Source organism: Nuphar pumila, chromosome 2 (assembly GCF_984573655.1).
Source record: "Nuphar pumila chromosome 2, dmNupPumi1.hap1.1, whole genome shotgun sequence".
NCBI lineage: Eukaryota > Viridiplantae > Streptophyta > Magnoliopsida > Nymphaeales > Nymphaeaceae > Nuphar > Nuphar pumila.
In genome coordinates this window covers 126,299,398-126,309,631 of record NC_143250.1, presented here as the reverse complement: position 1 = coordinate 126,309,631, position 10,234 = coordinate 126,299,398, and positions in this window count along the sequence as shown.

The window sequence follows — 10,234 nt, the reverse complement described above, 5'->3', positions numbered from 1 at the left end:
GGCCAATAGAAAGAATTTGGATTTTGAATCCTTCTTCACAAAAGCTTTGCCTTTTTGGAAGTAATACTGAAGGTAAACTGAGGTAAAAATTTATGCAATAAGGATTATGAAATCAACAAATAATTTGATTGACAAATTGACAAAATTTTCTTGAAATCCTGAGTGAAAGAGAGCGTTGGAGGTCCAGCTCAACGCATCCGTGACAAAAATTATTCTCTCCTTTCCCCAAAGGAGGCGACTATCAGTTCACTGGGAACAATATCAGTTCAATCAAGAATGACCATCTTTAGGAATAATATCAGTTCAATTAAAAACGATCATCGGTTTGCTGAAAACTATATCAGTTCAATTAAGAACAACCATCGCTGGGAATAATATCAGTTCAATGAAGAATGGCCATCGGTTCATTTGGAACACTATCAGTTCAATGAAGAACGACTATCAGTTCACTTGGAACACTATCAGTTCAATGAAGAACGACTATCAGTTCACTTGGAACACTATCAGTTCGATGAAGAACGACTATCAGTTCACTTGGAACACTATCAGTTCAATGAAGAACGACTATCAGTTCACTTGGAACACTATCAGTTCGATGAAGAACGACTATCAGTTCACTTGAAACACTATCAGTTCAATGAAGAACGACTATCAGTTCACTTGGAACACTATTAGTTCGATGAAAAATGGCTATCAGTTCACTTGGAACACTATCAGTTCCATGAAGAACGACTATCAATTCACTTGGAATACTATCAGTTCGATGAAGAACGTGAAATTCCACTAGAGGGGGGGGGGGGGTGAATAGTGAAATATGATTATGATCGATAAAATAAAATACTTAAGCAATAAAGCACAACACATAAAACACAGAAGTTATACTGGTTCGGTCAATATCCAGACCTACATCCAGTCCCCAAGCAAACCACTTGAGATTCCACTATAACATTCGAGTTACCGGATAAATAGTACAACACCCTCTTCCCAAGAGGTCTTCTTCTCTCAACAGAGAAGGGGCACACCCTCTTCCCAAGAGGTCTTCTTCTCTCAACAGAGAAGGGCAACACCCTCTTTCACAGAGGTCTACTTCTTTAAACAAAGAAGGAATACAGTGAATAACAGAGTTACAATACTTCCTATAGAACCTTCAGAATGATATGAATGCACGAATGAAGGATTCTAAGAATGTTCTGTTTGTCACTCAGAGGATACTCTTTGTCAAAGAGCTGGACTTGACTTTTTCTCTTTTCTTCCTTTCTCTTTTTCTCTTTCTTTTTCAAGGCTCTCTTTTCAAATCACGAATAGAAATTTTTCTCTTTGTAAGCTCACACGTCTATTCCATTCCTATTGTTTGAATAGTTTATGTGTGTGTGTTTATATAGCTTATAAAAAGTAGTCGTTACATTTTGGAATTGTAACTTTTTGAAATGTGAAGTGTTAGGTCATTTCAAAACTATCTTTTAGAGAAGTTCGAGAATGCCTTTTTCCATAAAGGTGAAATAGAGGGTACACTAGTCGTTGTATTGTTTTAGGTAATACATATTTTATGTAAAAAGTCTATTTCTTATAATAGTACATTTGAACGTTGGGTTGTAGTTTTGTCTTTATTCTAATTAATGATTTAAGGTACATTAGTACTTCTTTACTTTAAATGAGTGTAAGTACTATGAGTGCTTTGAGATATTTATTTGTACATAGTCATGTCAAGTGTATTCTTTATGTAGTGTATTTCAAAGTTTCCAGAGAGAATGAGGACCAAAAAGAAGGTCGACATTCTTTGGGAAGGATATTTAGAAAGAATTTGTTACAGAAGGCATTTAATGCTTTGTAGAGAGAATGATGACTTCAAGTAAGTCGACATTCTATGGTTATAAAAAAAGGTAACTAGAGTCCCTTTAAAAAAAACATCTTTTTCTTATGTGAAGCCGATTTATGTTTTTGTCTTCTTCTTGTATTAAGAACCATTTCATTAAAGAAGATAACTAAAGTCTTTTCAAAAACATATTTTATTTGTTTTTCTTATGTAGTCGATTTTATGTTTTTGTCTTTTTCCTACATTTTTTTTTTCATGTTGTCTTGTATATAGTGTAAGGTACAATGACAAAATGTCTTTTTCATAAAAGGTTGTAAGAAGGTACAATTATTATATGACAAAATATCTCTTTCATAAAAGGTTGTAAGAAGGTACACTTATTGGTTTTAAAAAAAAAAAGCTTTTTGAAACTATCGTATACTTTTATGATATAGTATGTATGAATGAGTATGTAATATGCAAAATGCAAGTTCCTGAAAGGTTCTGTTACATATGACTCTAAAGAAGAAAAAAATCTTCATCTTGAGGTAGCCGATTTCTTCATTTGAGCTTTAGGAAAGCATGGCTCATCAAGCTTTTTCTTCAAGGAGTATGATTGCACCATAGTTGTACTTGAACAGGAAGTCTCCATCCTTATTGGGTGAGATATCCTTGCATCAAATACTCGTTAGATTTAAGGCAAAACATATTCAGTCATAATATAACATTATTTCAAGAGAACATATTATCATATCATACAAAATCAAATAAGACAGTGTATCATATTATGTGACATCAAAAACCGAGTTTCTCAACATTCTCCCCCTTTTTGATGATGACAAAATATGCTCCCCCTGCCAAAAAAACATTATGCATAGAAATAATAATATGATAAAAAAGGTGAAATAATGTTTAAAGAGAGAATATTTCTCCAATAATGGAGACAGGTTTTCTCCCCCTTTGTCATGGACAAAAAGGAGGGATAAGAGTAAAAAATATTACAGACCGAAAGTATTTAAAAGTTATTACAGACCAAATATAAAAAATGAGTCTATCTCGAAGGTGAAGAAGGTGAAGGTGGCCGGTTGGCACGATTCCGCTTGCGAGTCTGCTGCAACAGGGCTTGATTACGAAGGATTCGATCTTGAGTTTGCTCGATATCCATCATAGCAGAAAAATAATTGAAGGAGGACATTGGATCTGCTTCATCAGAGCCGGGCATGTGCAGGGACCTAAGATTGAAGGTGGTACCATCGAGGACTTGAGAGAGACGGAGGATGACTTCGTTGTGAAGTGGTACTTGGAAGTATTTGAGAATGGGAGTTATAAAACACCCAAAAAGAAGAGACTCAAATTTCTGATAACGAATAAAGAGGTCGAAAAGAATGGATGACCAATTTATCGGAAGAGAAGAAAGGATTGCGTAGATAAGAAGAGAGATTTTTCGAGGAACTAATCCCTGGCGGGGACGCTTGGGATAGATGTTGTGGAGAAGAATCTGGGCAAGTAGCTGAGCATGAGGTTGGAGATTCCTCATGTGCCACGGAAGTTGGTAACAATTGGTGCAGAGAAGTATTTTTCGAAGTACCGATCGGTCGATTGGTACTATGGTGTTAAGGTTGGTACCGGTGGAAGGTAGGTTTAGAATTCTACCTAGGGCGGAAGCATCGAAAATCATCAGCTGTCCTCAGACTTTGCTGGTGATTGAGGTTTGTTCATGATCAGTAGAGAAGTTGGTATAGAACAGTTGGACTAGTTCGGGATAATATGCAGCTGGAGATGAAGATCCTATGAGAGGTTTGAGTTCAGGGAGATAGGTGTCTAAGTCGAAGAACATGAAGTCGGCAAAGTTGATCAATTTTCCTTCATGAATGGGGCGAGAGCAGAGTTTGTTGTAGTTGTGAAACAAATCAGGATACCTTATATCGGCGGAGGTGATCACATTGGTGGAAGAGGAAGCCATTATCGAATTTCTTGATTATAAAGCACTAGGAGAGAAAGGAGCTTGAACCGAGAGAAAGTTTGTATAAGGATATAAAAGATCGAATGGAATGGTAAGAGATGAACCAATAGATTAAATAGAAAGAGGAAAATAATTGTTGATATGAAATGAATGACATTGGAAGAGAGTGATTTTTAGATTTTAGCTAAATAAGGAAATCCGTGAGTAGTAAGTTAAGAAGCTTGTGAGGGACAAATCAAATCAATGATGGAGGATAGTGTATTATATTAGATTGAGGAGGACATAGTATTGAAATATATAGATTTTACTATGGATGAGTTTATCGACTAGTGAGAGAACCCATTAATAGAGTATGGGGTGTCATGTTGAATAAAAAAAATGATTGATCTTTGAGAATAATGGCCTAATAAAACAAACAACTTTTTACTCTATGTGGAGGGATTCTAAATTCGTGAATGGAGAGTTCAATACATAAAAAGATGATATGGATATGTAGAGAAGAGTGAAAGGTGATAAAGGACAACATTTACTTGATTTAGATATGGCATAAAGTAGAGATAGAATAAATAAAGGTTTGCTTGGAGACAAGACTTTTAAAGGTTCTCGATTTTAGAGAGATATACAATAAGAGAGAGACAAGGTCATGGATGGAAAGAAAGGTCATAGGGTGATCATGTGATGTGTACTTTGAAAGATATGACATTTTAAAAAAAATGTTTCATGATTAATATTTGTAATTTTTTAAGAGTATACGTGGATATGAGAAGGACATATTTGACTTAGACTAGTGGTAAGAGAGATGATAAGACAAAAAAGAGAAAGAGTTAAAAATATATAACAATTGAAATAAGAATAGACATGGAGGAGTCAGATTCAAAAATATAATAAAATGTATTCGAGAGATGAAATGAGGAGACAAAGAAATATTTATGAATGAAGAGTAATAAATGTGAGTTGTCATAGAGAGAGGTGAGATGACATATATGGATTTTTGTGAAGGATAAATAAGTAATAAAAAATTATTGATGAAAGACATAAAGTTATGATTGATATGATTCATTGTTTATATTCTTAAAGAAACTCGACAAGGTTAAGTTTTAAACAAGAGTTGACAAGAATGGAGGCTTAATTTGTATACGAAAGAGATGATAATAGATAGTTTGTTGGGCTATGATATAATAGATGATATAGTACAAAAAAATACGTGTGAATATATCAACTAGATCTTTTAAAGGAACTAAATAGTCATTCGATTTTAACTAATGAAGAGTATGAGTTCTCATAAACTAAGTAGGACCATTTATCGTAAGAAAAGTTTTTATAAAAGGACAAAAATAATAAAGGAGTTGAGTGATGTGAACATTGTTATGATGACTTTTAATATAATTAGTTCTTATGGATATGAGAGAAAGGAGATAGGACAAGGAGTTATAATGGATGTGTACTTGAAAGATGACAAGTTTGAATGACATAAAGAATGCGTCTTATAAGAATACGTGAATATGGAAACTTAGTTTGACTAACTAAAAACGATAAGAAGGAAAGCAATTTAAAATACGATTTAAACAAGACTTATAAGAAGTATTATATTAAGTGTAATTAATTTATAAGTCACTTAGTTTGCATATTCCTAGTTCCCTTCTAATTCGTGTGAAGTCTTCATGTTTTAATGGTTTAGTGAATATGTCTGCTAACTGTAGATTAGTAGGTATGAATTCTAGTTTAATTATGTTGTTTAAGACTTGTTCTCTTAAGAAGTGGTGTCTTATTTGAATGTGCTTAGTTCGTGAGTGTAAAATAGGATTCTTAGATAGGTTTATAGCACTCGTATTATCACAGAAAATAGTTGTATTTTCAAAATTTAAACCAAAATCTTTTAAAGTTTGTTTCATCCAGATGACTTGAGTACAAGCTAGGCTAGCAGCAATGTATTCGGCTTCAGTAGTTGATAATGATACACAATTCTGTTTCTTACTGAACCATGATACTAGTGAGTGCCCTAGCATGTGACATGTTCCACTTGTGCTTTTTCTGTCAGATTTACTTCCAGCAAAGTCAGCATCACTGTATGAGATTAGATCAAATGTAGAGGATTTTGAATAGAATAATCCAAAATCAACTGTGTCTTTTAAATATCTCATTATTCTTTTTACAGCTTTAAGATGTGATTCTTTTGGATTTGACTGGAATCTAGCACACAAGCAAACACTAAACATTATATCTGGACGGCTAGCAGTTAAATAAAGAAGTGATCCTATCATACCTCGGTATACCTTTGTATCAACAGTCTTACCATCTTCATCTTTGTCCAACACAGTAGTAGTGCTCATAGGAGTGGATTTTGAAGCAGTTGAGTTCATGTTGAACCTCTTCAGAAGTTCATGAGCATATTTAGATTGGTTGATGAAAACTCCATCCTTGGTTTGCTTAATATGCAGTCCAAGAAAGTAGGTGAGTTCTCCCATCATACTCATTTCGAATTCCTTCTGCATGGACTTAGAAAAATCTTCACAAAGAGTGCTGTTAGAAGATCCAAAGATGATGTCGTCGACATAGATTTGAACAATTAGGGTATGATTATTCACTACTTTGACAAATAGTGTAGAATCTGCTTTGCCAACAGAAAAACCAGTTTTTAATAAAAAGGTTTTAAGTCTTTCGTACCAAGCACGAGGTGCTTGTTTTAAACCATACAAAGCACGTTTGAGTTTAAAAACATGATCTGGGTATTGTTCATTTTCAAATCCTGGAGGTTGTTTTACATAGACTTCTTCATTTATAAAACCATTTAAGAAAGCACTTTTAACATCCATTTGAAATAATTTGAAATCCATATAGCTTGCATATGCTAAGAGCATTCTAATAGATTCAAGTCTAGCAACAAGAGCAAATGTTTCATCAAAGTCAATACCTTCCTCCTGGTTGTATCCTTGAGCTACTAGTCTGGCCTTGTTTCTTATAACATTACCTGTTTCGTCTAGCTTGTTTCTGAAGATCCATCTTGTCCCAATGATTGGATGATCCTTTGGTCTCGGTACAAGATCCCAAACGTCATTTCTTTGGAATTGATTCAGTTCTTCAGTCATGGCTAGCATCCAGAACTCATCAATGATGGCTTCATCAATCTTCTTTGGTTCAAGTTGAGAAATGAATGCCATGTTTGCAATCCGTTCTAGCTGAGCTCTAGTTTGAACCCCCTTTGTTAGTTCTCCCAAAATATGCTTTTGAGGATGATCTTTGATATCGACAAAGGTTCTTTGCTGATCATCTTCATTAGACTTAGCTGTGTTATCTAAAAGTAAATATGTACTTTCAACATCATCATCATTAGTTTGTATATGAACAGATTGATCAATAGATTCACAAAAACTAACATGCATAGATTCTTCAATAGTATTATGACTCTTATTGAAAACTCTGTATGCTTTACTATGACTTGAATATCCTAAGAATATGCCTTCAATAGATTTAGCATCAAACTTATCCAGGCTATCTTTTGTGTTTAGGATAAAGCATTTACATCCAAAGACTTTGAAATAATCTATTCTTGGAGTTCTGTCATAGAATAGTTCATAGGGAGTTTTATTTAATAAGGGTCTAATGAGAACTCTATTTGTTATGTAGCATGCAGTATTAACAGCTTCTGCCCAAAAAGATTTTGCAAGATTATTGTGTTGGAGCATAGTCCTGGCAGATTCCTGAAGGGTTCTATTCTTTCTTTCTACTACACCATTTTGAGGTGCAGCTCTAGGAAAGGCAAAGTTATGAGAAATACCATGCAAGTTACAAAAAATTTCAAAGAGTTCATTTTCAAATTCTCCTCCATGGTCACTATGGATTTTAACAATAGAACACGATTTTTCGTTTTGTAATTTTTTACATAAGATTTCAAACTGACAAAACGTGTCACTTTTGTTTTTCAAAAATATTACCCAAGTAAATCTTGAGTAATCATCTACAATGACAAAAGCATATATATTTTGATTAAGGCTAGCTACCCTAGAAGGACCAAAGAGGTCCAGGTGGAGAAGCTCTAAAGGTCTTTTACTTGAAATGACATTTTTTGATTTGAAAGAAGATTTTGACAATTTTCCTAATTGACATGCATCACAAAAATAATCCTTTTTAAAAGATATGTTGGGTAACCCACGTACTAACTTAGCTTTAGCTAGTTTAGACATGTATTTAGAGTTGACATGGCCCATTCTCATGTGCCATAGATGTTGAGTGTCATTATTAGCTATGAGGCAATGTTCTGTGATGTTTTCTAGGTATAGTTCATATATATTATTCTTTCTTATACCTTTTAAGATGATGTTTTCATTTGTGTCAGCTATGAGGCATGCATCATGATTAAAGCTAACATTATAACCTGTGTCACACATTTGACTGATACTTAGTAGGTTATGTTTTAAGCCTTTAACAAGGAGAACGTCTTTGATAAGAGGTTTGTCTATGTTACCAATATTTCCAATACCAATTATCAAACCTTTGTTGTTATCTCCAAAGGTGACGGTTCCTCCTTCTTTATGATGAAGAACAACAAAAAGGTCTGGATGTCCTGTCATGTGCTTTGAACATCCACGATCTAGTATCCATCTGTTCTTCTTCTTTGGAGCCTGCAAAACATTAAGTAAATCTTCTTTTTGGTACCCAATCGGGTCCTTTTTTGTTAGACTTTGGAACCCATATCCATTTGGATTTGGGTTTGTCTATCTCTTTAGAGGAGTTAAAAAGATTATCAATATAATACTCCTTATTTGGTTCAGATGAACTTTTCACAAACGTGGTCTTTTGATTTATACAAGAAGGTTTTTTGAAATGAGAATAGCCAATCCCATTCTTGTAAAAGGAGACCTTCTGAGAGGATAAGAGTTTATCCAAGTTCTTTTTACCTTTAGTAAACTTGAAAACCGTTTTCATGAGGTTCTCAGTTTTACTTTTTAGCTCTGAAATTTCTACTTGCATATTTTTAGTTTTGGAGCTAGTAGAAGAAATTTCAGATATAAGCAAAAGATTTTTCTTTTTCAACTCAGAATTTTCACTGCTGAGTTTTTCATTCTCTTGAGAAAGCTCTAAATTTTCAGATTTTAAAACTTTATTTTTGAAACTCAATTTTCTAGATTCTTCAAATAGTTCTTGAAAAGCATCTAGAAGTTCTTCAAAGGAAAAATCAGAGATTTCACTTACCGAACTTTCGTTTGCCATGAAGCACATATTTGCAGTTTCGGCTTCATCATCACTTGACTCTTCACTAGTGGATGGTTCTGAATCATCCCATTGAGCATGCATAGCATTTTTCTTGAAGAACCTCTTCTTTGGTTCCTCAGTCCTGGACTTTCTTTTGAGAAGGGGACAGTCACATTTTAAGTGGCCTGGCTTATTACACTGAAAGCACATGGGATCTTCTTTAAGATCTTTTCTTTCCTTGTGCCTGTTTGGAAGCCGGTTCCTTCTCATGAAGCGCTGGAATTTTCTGGTAAGTAGCGCAATTTCTGATTCTTTATCTGAGTCTTCATTCTTAGATAGGGCGGGGAAAGCTAGAGTTTTCTTTACTGGTTGCTCTTCTTCCCTTTTTTCTTTCATGTGGACTTTATAGGCCATAAGATTGCCTATTAAGTCGTTCAATGTAAGCTTAGATAAATCTTGAGCTTCTTCAATAGCAGTAGTCTTTTTCTCCCAATCAGTTGTGAGAGATCTCAAGATTTTCTTCACCTTTTCAGTCTGGGAATATGTTACACCCAGAGATTTCAGATCATTGGTGATGTTGGTGAATCTGGTAAACATCTCTGTGATGGGTTCATCTTTGTTCATTTTGAACAACTCATATTTTCTAACAAGAGATGATATTTTGGCTTCTTTAACTTTGTTGGTTCCTTCATGAATAACCTCCAAAGAATGCCAAATGTCATATGCAGATTCACATATAGATATTCTGTTGAATTCATTCTGATCAATGGCACAATATAAGGCATTCATAGCCTTTGCATTTAGGTTTGCCATTTTCTTTTCTTCATCAGACCATAAGTTATAGTCTGCGGATGGAGATGTGTATGGATGCTCAACAATTTTCCATACAGCAAAGTCTATGAATTTGAGAAAGATAGGCATTCTGCACTTCCAATATCCATAGTTGGAGCCATTGAAGAAAGGAGGACGAGATGCGTGTTGACCTTCAATATCACGAGCATAAGAGGTAGATGCCATTTTGTGCTGGAAGACTTGTTACGTCGAAACCAGCAAACCAGCTCTGATACCAAATGAAATTCCACTAGAGGGGGGGTGAATAGTGAAATATGATTATGATCGATAAAATAAAATACTTAAGCAATAAGGCACAACACATAAAACACAGAAGTTATACTGGTTCGATCAATATCCAGACCTACATCCAGTCCCCAAGCAAACCACTTGAGATTCCACTATAACATCCGAGTTACCGGATAAATAGTACAACACCCTCTTCCCAAGAGGTCTTC